The sequence below is a fragment of the Leucopleurus acutus genome (genome assembly GCF_964270905.1).
Source record: "Leucopleurus acutus genome assembly, chromosome: 5".
Taxonomy (NCBI): domain Eukaryota; kingdom Metazoa; phylum Chordata; class Mammalia; order Artiodactyla; family Delphinidae; genus Leucopleurus; species Leucopleurus acutus.
Genome location: NC_139147.1, coordinates 96034944 through 96044949, shown reverse-complemented (window position 1 = coordinate 96044949; position 10006 = coordinate 96034944). Strand labels below are relative to the sequence as shown.

The 10006-nt window shown below is 43.7% G+C and overlaps 1 pseudogene across 1 annotated transcript; it reads right to left on the bottom strand.

The window, feature by feature from the left end:
- Window positions 1–4959: 4959 nt before the first annotated feature.
- LOC309962527 (ATP synthase membrane subunit K, mitochondrial-like) lies at window positions 4960–5144 on the bottom strand (annotated as a pseudogene). Its single transcript has one exon. The product of its transcript is annotated as an ATP synthase membrane subunit K, mitochondrial-like (transcript).
- Between the last annotated feature and the right edge of the window lie 4862 nt (window positions 5145–10006).

Genomic DNA, 10006 nt, shown 5'->3' with positions numbered 1-10006 from the left:
AGTGTGTCCAAGGTTTGTGTGCTTTTCGCCCTCTCTAGACTGTCAGCTTCTTGGGGCAGGGATCGAGTCTTCTCTGCATTCCCAGCACCTAGGGCAGTGTAAGCAGAAACTTACAGCAGTAATAACTGCAATAGTCAGTATCAAATATCTGAAGATATTTCATGTTTTGGAGGCAGACTAGGAATGGAAATGGGAAGGCTAATATACAAGAACAGTAAGGAGGTAGGGTCCTTTCCCAGACGACCCGTGGCAGTGAGGGGAGAGGGAGGAAGATGACTTTTGTTGCGCACTAACTGTATGCCAGACATTGCAGAAGGTGATTGCTTCCAAAATTTCTGAGACTTGATTTGTCCCAGATTAACAATGTTTCTGGTGTTTGAGTATTTTAACTCCAAAAAAGCAAAATAATAGAAAAATAATTTTCCAGGTGTGGTTAAAAAAAATGAACAAATTTTGAAAGAATTATGTTTTTAAAACTCTTTTATATAACTACATCTTGCAAATCAATTGAAAAATGCAGTACATATCCATCATTACTATGCATTACTTTGCATAGACTAAAAACATCTGGATATATCTGAAAAGGAAAAAAAATGGCACGTTATGTAAAACCCTAAGTCTCTAGGCACATAAGCATGTATACAAAAATAATGCATTCTATTTAGTATGTCTCATAATGAAAAATCAGAATTTGTAATACTCATTCATCCCCTTAAAACTGGTGATATATACACAAAGAATAAATTTCCAAAGGATAAGACATTTACATATATATGTAGACATTTTATTCTTTGGAAAAGCTTGCTGATCTATGGCAAATTCCCTCATCCTTGGGAGCTGGCATAATTGCATCTGCAGAATCAAAGGAGAGCATGACGCAGTGGCTCCTCTGAGAAGATTTTTGGTGCCATCTGTTTCCTCTAGCAGAGCTCTTTCCAAACTCCCCTCCCAGCTCGAGCATCTGGACCGTCTCCATGAAGTCTAGGAGGTTTTCACAATGTCACAAGCTTGGGAGGAGCCATTCTGGCCCATCCATCAGAGTTTCTTCCCCTCTGTCCATGAGCCGTGGTGACATCACCTTGCAGCCCGAGAAGCCAGGGATGACAGCATCCCAGACAGTTCCTCTCTGGAAGGCTGCTCTGCTAAGCCTCCCCAGTAGATGATCCTGTATCTTGTCTTACTAATCCTCACAGAAACCACCATTTTGCAGGTGAGACAACTGACTCTCAAAGGGGTATATACGCTGTTAATTTGCCCGTAAGCACACATCCCGGGACTGGAATCAGGAGAGTTAGACCTTGAACCAAAGTCTGTCTGACTCCAAGAACTATGCCCTCCTTACCGCACTGCTCTGGGAGACTTGTCGAAGAGAACAACACGATATTAGGGGGATCATTGAGCAATGGGTACAGCTTTTGATCCACAAATTTGAGTACAGAAGAAATGTCCCTGCTTCATTTGTCTGAAACTCAGTAGAATTTGTAGGACCAGATACCATTCTGCCAGACATAGAATTCCTAGTCAATCCAGGTTCCCTGTCTCCTGACTTCTTTGGTTCCCCCCAAGCTCTGGGAGGACTTTGGGGTGGGAGGGGAGGCCTCTGGTTCTTAGTTGTCACCTGCTGGCACGGGGACACAGTAAAGCCAGGCACCCTGCCCTCAGGTCATGTCCAGCATCCCTCAGTCTCATAACAAACACCTTTCATGCCTAACAATTTTCTCTGCTGCTTTCATACCCCTCTTGGGCACATGATACTCATCCTGCAGGCTCTCTGGGGATTGCATGGGACCATTCTCCACTTCTGGGGCTAGGGAACTCTGTGAGGCTCTCTGAGGTCCTATCTGCCTAGACATACCAAGTTTAGGAATTTCTTCTCGGGTATTGCTTCCTCCCAGGTTACCTGCCTGGATAGCAGGCCACAGGTCTCCTCTGCTCTCCGATCCCACCTTCTGCTCGTACACCAGAGTAAGCTCCTTACAGGCAGGGATTATGTCGAACGCACCTTTGTATTTTAGTGCTTCTCATCGAGACTGGCAGACTAAAAGACCCTCTATAAATGCTTGTTGAACTAATGATTCTCATCTTCCTAGATGTGAAGCCCTACCTACTTTCTCCTGCTGTGTATGGTCTATTTACATAGCTTATCCAATATTCACTAGGTATATAATAGGATGGAAAACATGGATTTTAGACCATGAATGTCCTCTTTTATGCACATCACAACTTAAAGCAACAGCCGTATTCCAGGAGTACAGCTGCAGTGTTCCCGAGGGATAGATTCTAGCAGACGCCGTTGGCATCTCACCCATACGCCCTCACCCCACAACTTCAGTGCGTGGCAGCGGACTTCCAACTGCCAACACTTCTATTCCTCTGCTGAGGGCTCTCCCTGCCTGCAAAAGCCATGTTGCTTACCTGTGCCACAGGGAGTGCCAGGGTATTATCGCCTTCCAGCAGGGGCTTTCAGTTAGGGACTAACAAGAGTTGGTGAATGAATACCCTGGATCCCCCCGTGCCTAGGGTGGGATATCTCAGAGGCATGCTTACACTGCTTCCAAATGGTTGTCTCCGGGGCCCAAGTTCCAGTTACCCACAGTGGTAACTGGCTCGATCGGCATTCTTTATTGGCTTTCTTATCTCACCTTTCCACCCCTTCACTTCCATATAAACTACTTGCCTTTGGATCTTTGTTTCATGGTGTTTCTTGGGGAACCTAACTGAAGAAACAGATTTACAAAGACCCTGAGGTAACTTTTGGTTCTGGATCTACTGGATTGTTTTTGGAAGTTATATACAAAAATAATGGGAGAAGTATTGGGGGAGGGGAGAGTGACGCTAGATGATCGCTGAGGGTTGACTGTGAAGAAAACTGTGCAGCTTTTCTCAGGTAAGGCTCGGAATGGCTTCAAAGGTGTTTCTTCAGGCCTGCATTTCCTGCTTGCTATATTTAAAAACATTGTAACATTTAGCAGATATAAGCTGTTAAAGATATGATCTGAATGTAGGTAAGCATTTTTGCCCATAGATGTTCAATGAAGTATTTTTTGTAAGAGTGAAATGTTGAAAACAACCTGATTGAGGATCTAGTTAAGGAAATTATGACAAAGTATGGTGTGTCTACTTAAATGGAATATTAGGCATGCACTTAAAATGCATATTTTAAAACATGAAAACTACTACTAATATAGGCATGATAAGGACGTTTTTCCCCTGCCTCCCCGCTTCTGTTTATATTTCCTGTTGCTCCTTAAGAGTAATGACTTCTGAGAGGGAGGCCAGAAGAAGGTGGAGTTGGAAGGAGGACAAGTGTGCAGTACAGCAAAGTGGATAAAACTGACGTAAACATCACGAAGTGAGGAAATGGGAAGGGAATCAAAAGGAACTGCACCGGCTGAGCTCCGCTCCCCACTCCATCTCCTTGGGCTGCATCCCTGCCACCAACAAAGGAGTGACCACATGTCTATCATTTATTGTATGCCGACTACAGGCCACACACCATCCTAGGTGTTTTAAAACATCATTTATAATATTTCTGATAACCTTCTAGGAAAATATCACAATCTCTATTTTTTCAAATATGGAAAAGTAAGAATCAGGATGATGTAAGCAGCCAGCCTATAATCACTCAACAGAATTCAAGCTCTAGTATTTCTGCTGCTTAGAAAATCAGGGCTAGGGACAGGAAAATGACCTTTCCCGCGTGATGGGGAAATGATTACCAAATGCCAGAAAAAGACCAGGGAATGTGTAACTGCAGGAACTTAGGAAGACAGTGTGTCTAATCCAAGCTGGGCTAGCTCTTGGTGTGGCCACCTGCAAGGTGACCTCGTTCTCATCTTGTTTCCTTTAATTTTATATTGAACTGACTGTAGACTTGCCACTGAATGTGGCCCAGAGTGTTGGTCTTTTCCTACAGTTGAGCCAGTTCTCAGGGCAGCAGACAATCACCAAACAGGAATTCCAGCTGAGAGGTGTGCATCTAGCCATGTGCCATGGCCATCTGCCTCTCTGGAAGGATGTTCTTCCTGGCTCTAGAGAGGTGCAGCAAGTTGGCTGAGTCAGCTCCTTACTGGCTGTTGAGAGCAGATTGTGTAAACCTCCACCCGACTCTGTTCAATGATATCCCGAGGGCAGCTTAAAAGCTGCCACGGTGTGGGTATTTGCACCTGTGGAAATCAGCAAACACTGCAGATTTCCCTGCAGAGGGCTTTTATCTTGGAGATCCAGTTGATGACTGGGCGTCTCCCTGGAGGAACAGAGGCTGTCCAGTAGACTGTGCTATCTCTTCTGCTGCAGCAAAGACAAGGTGGTAAAACAGTGGGTAATGTCAGCTGTGTCTTCAAACCTATTGGGGTTTTAGGGAGCCAGTAAGTACATTCCTTTTCCCTGACCCAGTTTGGAAGCAATTGGGATATACAGAACGGTCAGGCAGATGGAGTCCAATATGTCACTCTTTTGCTGATAAAGGCTGGATGGTGAATATGGTTTAAGTGCAGCAAGAATGAGCTTCCGGTTCTTCACTCCAGATTCAGGCAGACTTATCAACCTGGTCACAAGCTCACCTGGACAGCCAGCAGCATATGGAGCTCTCCTACTGAAAAACTTAGAGCACGGAGAATCAGAACACTTGCTGTCTAGGAGCAGCTGACTCTCCAGAGGAAGGAGAGAGGAAAGGACTGAGTTCTCGTTGCCTGATTCCTCTCCCAAAGGCTCTGGGCAGAGCAGTCACTCCACTCTGGGGGAGAATCAGTGAGGGAGCAGATAGGAGAAGCATTATGACTTGCATCGAGTGCCCACCACATGGAAGAGAATGACCACTGTCCTCTGAAAACCTAAAAAACCAAGTGGGAAAGTGATGAGAAATGTAAACTGGCTTCTTTTTTGTGCAAATTGAGTGTCACATTGAGTTGACTGTAGCTTTTCCAGGCAGGGGAAATTAACAGATGAGGTACAGAGAATTTAGACTCCATAAGTTGCTTTCACAGCTGGAGTGTTTTAGACCTTATCTTGAAGTGTAAGACCATCAAAGCAACGCCTCCACATGTGGCCAGTACACAATTCAATCTACCTGTGAGAGTATAAGAGTTGAAGTATTTTTTAATATCAGTGAAATGGAATTGTGCATCAGTTTCTGGACCTGTCATGATTTCAGTCTTGCAAAAGGCATGCATTCTGTAACCTGTCTACTTCAACATACACAGCTAGCCCTCAACCTGGCCAGAAGCCCTGTAAACTGCATTCTGCAGGTCTCAGTCTGCACACACATTTATGCCTTCCCAGTATAGATGTTTTTTTTTGTTGTTGTTGTTTTGTTTTTTTTGCAGTACGCGGGCCTCTCACTGTTGTGGCCTCTCCCATTGCAGAGCACAGGCTCCAGATGCGCAGGCCCAGCAGCTGTGGCTCACAGGCCCAGCTGCTCCACAGCATGTGGGATCTTCCCAGACCGGGGCATGAACCCATGTCCCCTGCATCGGCAGGCGGACTCTCAACCACTGCGCCACCAGGGAAGCACAGATGTTTTTAAAAGTATCAGATTGTCCTGTATCTTGAGGAATATATGGTAGTGTTCTTATGCGCACACACGCGCACACACACACACCCTTTCCAACCATGACACTGCAGATGGTGTCTACAAAAGAAAATGCAGTCTATAAAAGTAATTATGGAACCTCAGAGTCCCCTTCAAGCCTGAGACATCCTGAGTAATCCACCCACAGGTGAAAAATTCTTGTGGGACCTGTCTCAGAGTAAGCTTTGCCTGTCCCTCTTCTCTGTGGAGCCTTTCCCCAGAAGCCTCTGGGGTACCTGGCCTTTATCCTGATAACACTGACTTCTCCTGTCTCCATTGGTTGTGAGCTGATGCCTTACACTGGCTGGTCATCAGGCTACATGAAGGGTGGCATTCTGCAGTGAGTCTTTACAGGGTTGTTTTTTGGTTTTTGTTTTTAATTTTTGGCTGTGTTGGGTCTTTGTTGCTGCGCGTGGGCTTTCTCTAGTTGTGGCGAGCAGGGGCTACTCTTCGTTGTGGTGCGTGAGCTTCTCATTGTGGTGGCTTCTCTTGTTGCGGAGCACGGGCTCTAGGCACGCGGGCTTCAGTAGCTGTGGCGCACAGGCTTAGCTGCTCCGCAGCATGTGGGATCTTCCTGGACCGGGGCTCGAACCCGTGTCCCCTGCATTGGCAGGCGGATTCTTAACCACTGTGCCACCAGGGAAGTCCGACAGGGTTTTTATTTTAAGTGCATATCCCCTCAGTTCTCATTTAGAAAATGTGGAAATATTCTGCCCTTATCAATCTTCTGGTATCCTGCCTGCTAGAGCAGTCTAGACCAGAGAAGCTTCGAACTGTGTGAATGGGCTGTTTCCAGACTTAGCTCCTGGCTCTATTTCCATTATAGTGAAACGGTCCAAGAACTGGCTATCCCTTTGGAACAATGAAAGGAACATAGCTATTTCCATAGAGCTTGAGTTTAGTGTGCAGGATAATTCCTAGTTAGTTATTCTTGATGTGCTTTTATATACTCATGTCTCTTAGTGCATTATTATCCAGAATACTTACTAGGTGGTAAAAAAAAATCAATGATAACTTGCTGTTTGGGACATGAATTTGAATCCTTTGGAATTTCTCTAGTACGAGTTGGGTCATGATCTCAGCCTCCTTCCACTGGTCTTGTGATTCTCCTTCTGTCATAAAAATGATCTATAATGTCTTCCAGGTCTTATTATGTTTGGACTGTAATTTCTAAAGCTTTGGATTTTGATTAAAACCAAAATGAGAATACACTTTAGATTTTATGGTTAGAGCCTTCCCAATTGATGATATTAGATTGTTAATACCTCCAGAAGATTTTCTTATTTGATTGAACATAAGCCTGGACTTTACACTGAAACTCAGTATTTGCCTGTTCGTCTATCCAACAACTGCTTATTGAATGCCCGTGATGTGCCAGGCTCTGCCCTGGGCACCAAGGATTAATGTACACCCAAGAAGTAGAATGAAGAGAAAGACATGTTGGAAAATCATCACAATTTAGTAAGTATTATAATGGTGGGTTACTAGAAATGGTGGAGGGATGGAAGAGTTCTGTAAGATACGTGAGACTGAAGCACTTGAGTTAAACTTGAAGAATGAAGAGGAATTTCTCAAGAGGACCAATCGGGGAAGAGCCTTCCAGGCAGAGTGGAAGGCTTAGAGAACAAGGCATTTGGTGGAACAAAGCAGTATTGTTGGAGTGCAAAGGGCAAGGGGAGCAGCAGGTGAGGCTTAGACTGGGCCACATGCTGTTAGAACTGTTTTATATTGATTATCTTGCATAATTTTGACAACCTCTGAGGGTGGTATTATTAGTCCCATTTAATAGATGAGGAAACTGAGGCTTAGGGGAGTTACATAACTTGCTCAAGATTACTGACTTAGTAGTTGTTAGAGCTGAGATCTGACCCCTTTGCAGAAGTGACATTATTAATCACTATGCAAATCTGCCTCCTCCATGGTTATCTTCATAGTCAAGCTCATAGACACACTTTTTCGGTTTTTGGTCTCATCAAGTACCTGCCAATGTCCAGTTTATAACCAAGTTATTTTTATCTACAAGAGTAGCAGAGGTAGCTGGTGTGTGGAATGCAGCTATTTGACAACATCATCACTCCCTGACTAAGAGGAATGGAGATCAAACCCCTTTCCTCTAAACACAACAATCGCCATATGGCAAAGGAATTTCAAATCTGAGGCTCGATAATTATCAGATCGTCACATTGTAGCTCCACCAAAACTGGGGCACACGCTTACAGTAGCTTTAGCAGGGTTTGAGCTGTTGAGGGAGTTTTGGAGAAAACTGTTTGAAATTAGAAGGATGAGTGTGCTTATGAAAAAGCATGAGGAAAAACAGGTGCCTTTAGCACTTTCACCACTCTGCTTCCAATGAATCTCTTCCTTCTCCTAATACTCTAGCCTGTGCAGGAAGAGCCAGCCCGGCAGGATGGAAATGCCAGTGAACCTGCAGTCTAAGATCTTAAGTTCGGTCACTTATGTCATTGTGCGATATTGGGCAAGAAACGTTCTCTTCTTCACTTCCTGGTCTACATAGAAGAGTGGTTGAAAGTGCAGGTTCTGGGGCCAGGCTTCCAGAACTCAAATCCTACACTGCCATTCCCAACTGCGTGCCCTTGTCAAGACACTGAATGGCTTGTGCATCGGTTTTCACACCTGTAACTCAGGGGTAGTAATAGTACTTACCCCATGGGGTTGTTGAGAAGGGTAACTGAGACAATTCGTAGGAGGTGCTTAGAGTGGTGTCTGCTGAGGAAGGAACACAATAAATGTTAGCTTTCTTCTAGTTCTGGGCCTCCCTGCTCTGTTCAAGGCTAAGTGCTCCTTCCTGGAGAAAATCCTTCTTTCTCTCTAAATTTTTTTTCCATTTAAGGAAAGCCAGCGTGAACTTCCGTGTATTCTAGGAGACTTGCACGCACTGCATCAACCTCCAGCCTTGGCATGGCATGTCGGGCGCTTGGTGTCCTTTGTTTGCTGCAGCTCCCCAAGACCAACAAGAATCCATTTTTTTCCAGAAAAACAATGGTGACTTTATTTCCTGTTGGTTCTGCGGAGAGAATTATTGTCTCTTTGCCATAACCAAACATTATAATCTTTGCATAATGGAAAAACAAATATCAATGAACTTTTTGTTTCTCTTAATGAGGGAAAACCTACTATTTTAGGTTGACAGATTCTACTGGAAATAAATCATATTGCTATGGAAACCATGCCCAATAACCACTGAAACGTGGTTGCTATCTATGTTCTTTAATTGTACATGCTCGAAGAATTATATTTTAGCACATATTTGACTTTCGATTCTGTTTCCATAGTGTTAGACTAGAGCCCGGCTTCTGACTGCTTCCCTGTTCAGTCTTTCAGGATTCCTTGCTATCTTTGGGATGTTGAGTCATGTGGTGGAAACCACAGAAATCTTGTGATTAGTTCTGGCTGTGCTACTTCTGTCCAGGTGTCCTGGAGCAGGTTTTCTAATCTTTCTGATCCAAGAAAATTATAAATTCTCTAGACGATAAAAAACAAAGATAATACCTTTTAAGGCTTGGGTGAAGATTAAATAAGGTGATACATGCATAGCTATTTAGTACATTTTATATAAAGGTAAAAGAGTTTTGCTTTCAGAAAAGCTACCCACTGCATAAACAACATACCCCCAAAAACTTCAGCATTCTTATTTTTTCCTTAGAGTTTGGTTGTGAGATGTAAGAAGGTGTAGGGGATAAATGCAAACCTACTAGGATAAGAATCCCCATACTACTCACTACCTATGTAATCTTGGGCAGGTTACATGACCGCTCTAAGCTTCTTCATCTTTAAAATGAAAATAATAAAATTTATATCCAGGGTTACTGAATAGATTAGAAAAAATTACCTGTCGAACACAGTTCTTGGCAGGTAGAAAGCACTTAAAAATGGTATCCACTGCTGGAAATAATGACGCTGTGCCCAAGCCGACACCATTAAACAAATTCCAAACTGCTCAGCAATTTGGAACTTACTCTACTAAAGGGAATACCATTTGTCAACACCTGAAAATTCTCATCCACTTGTAAAGAGCATTCATTTAGAGATAACAGCTACTCATGGATTCTGCAACAAACATTTATTGAGCATCTACTAAGTGCATGGAAAGATGAATAGAAAAACAAGGTTCTTGCCCCTCATAGGGTCATAACTTACGGGTGTAAAATAAGCATGCACACCAGTAACTGCAATGTCAGTGATAACTCACTGATAAACACTCACATAACAAGTAACTCTGGTGAGCATTATAGTAACATGACCAAGAATGCAGAGCTAAATTCTTCAAGCAGAATTTCTTGCCTAAGAGTCCATGAAAACTCAGAACAAGAGAAACAGATGCCGAGACTCATCAATACTAAGACCCAGCAGTGATATATCTGTCCCCGCAAAGCTTTGGAGAGTCTCTGGCTGACCCTAAGGTTGAAGACCAAATGG